Source organism: Elaeis guineensis, chromosome 4 (genome assembly GCF_000442705.2).
Source record: "Elaeis guineensis isolate ETL-2024a chromosome 4, EG11, whole genome shotgun sequence".
Taxonomy (NCBI): domain Eukaryota; kingdom Viridiplantae; phylum Streptophyta; class Magnoliopsida; order Arecales; family Arecaceae; genus Elaeis; species Elaeis guineensis.
In genome coordinates, this window is record NC_025996.2 from 22,336,493 (window position 1) to 22,338,378 (window position 1,886).

Sequence of the window (1,886 nt, forward strand, 5' to 3'; positions counted from 1 at the left end):
CAACGTTCGGCCCCGAAAGTGAAGAAGCCTCCACCTCCGGGGACGACCGAGTGTCTTCGGTCGGCTCTCCCGACCGACTACCTCGTGGGGACGTCCTAGCCATGAGCTCAAAGAAATGGCAAGGAAGAAAGGAAAAAGAAAGAGGGGGGAAGGCTACTCTAGCCCTTGGAAGGAAAGAGTCGCAAGTGGGAGACAAAGCGGAGAAGTACCTGGAGCGGAGGCTCAAGCGGGCAGAGTCTCGACTGTAAAAATGAGAGGGGTAAAAAACCATGTGGGGGTAACTTTGTATATATAGTGCTCCCCAACGGTCGAGATGAAGGCACGCACAGCAAAGACTCCCCAGATTTCGCCGCGTGGCATCATCAGGGCCGTCCAACGGTCCGACGGTTCGACGCACCCTCCTTCAGATCGTGCCACGTCGCCTCAATCCGCTCCACCGAACGCGAACCGACGGCCACACGCCACGTGTCGCGGCGGGACGCGACGTTTTGTCTTCCCGACGGGACGCGACGTTTGGAGTTCCCGAGGGAACGGCGGGAATGACGGTTCCACTTCCCGATGGGACACGACGGTTCCACTTCCCGATGGGACATGACACCTGGCACCGGTTTTATCGCTGACACCGGCGGGACGTCCGGCGACGACCGACACCTGATGCTGATGGGACGAGACGTCCGGCGCCGACTGGATGTCGGGCGCCGGTAAACCTCTCGACATTTACAGGGCGCCGGACACCGTATCAATCGGCGGTACGGTCGGATCCTCGCGTACGACAAATCCACTCCTAGTCGCCAGCTCATCACCCGACTTAGGAGTGGAGGGGGGCAACTGTTGGGGGATACCCACCGACCGACCGACCGACTATCGGAGGGCCCGACCGGCTGTCGGCCCGACTGACCGTCTCCGACTGAAAGCCGGGAGTGACCGACTAACGGACGCTACTGACGGCTTTCCAATGGCCCAATCGCCGACTGGAGGTATGTCGGGCGTATCCCTCCCGATTGACCGGACCCAGAGGCCGACTCACATGAAACTCGCCGACTGACGGAGGAACCCGACGCCACTCTGCTGGCCACCGACCAAGGGTCGGCCGTCTCCTCCCATCGCCGTACAGCCGCCGGACCTTGTCAGCTCTGACACGGACATGCGGCACAGTTCCCCAGGGGCATTGTCCCGCCGAGAGCGAAGTCAACCCTGGTGATTAGACGGCCACACGGCGACATGACATTTCCACGGCGGCTCTGACAGTCTACAGTGAGTTGACAGTTCCTCACTCGTCCGCGCCATTGATAACGGCGCCATACCGTGCTCCACTATATATACCGGGGAAGGCAACAGTGCAAGGGGTCGATCCGCCCGTCTCTCCCACATACGCAGGCTCGCCTCTCTCCCTCTCCCCCTCTCAGAGCTCTCTGTCTGTATTTCACTGTTGCCCAGTCACCTCTCTGACTTGACCGTCGGAGGGTCCCCACCGGAGCCGCCTCCGGTCAGTGCGGACTTTCTTTTGCAGGTGCACGCTTCCCGGCGATCGGGCGACGAGGCGATTGGCCGCAACAACAATATTCTCAAACATTAGAAATTAAGAATCAAATGACTTCCTAACAATCTGTGATGCTTTTGCTTTGGAAGGATACATGCTTTACGACGAAGTGCTAATTGATGCGTAATGGGTGCACTTTGTGGCTTAGCTGCAAGTCATGTTGCGATGTTATCATTGGTTGAATAATTAAGGTGGTTGGCTCTATTTCGAATCTAGTCAGTGCTATTTTGAATTTTATTTCTCCCTTCTAGATGGTAGGGGCGTTTTTTTTTTTTTTTTTTTTCTCTCTTTTTTAAATAAACTGATGCTCTCAAGATGGTCTCATAATTTGGATCAGTTATTGGTT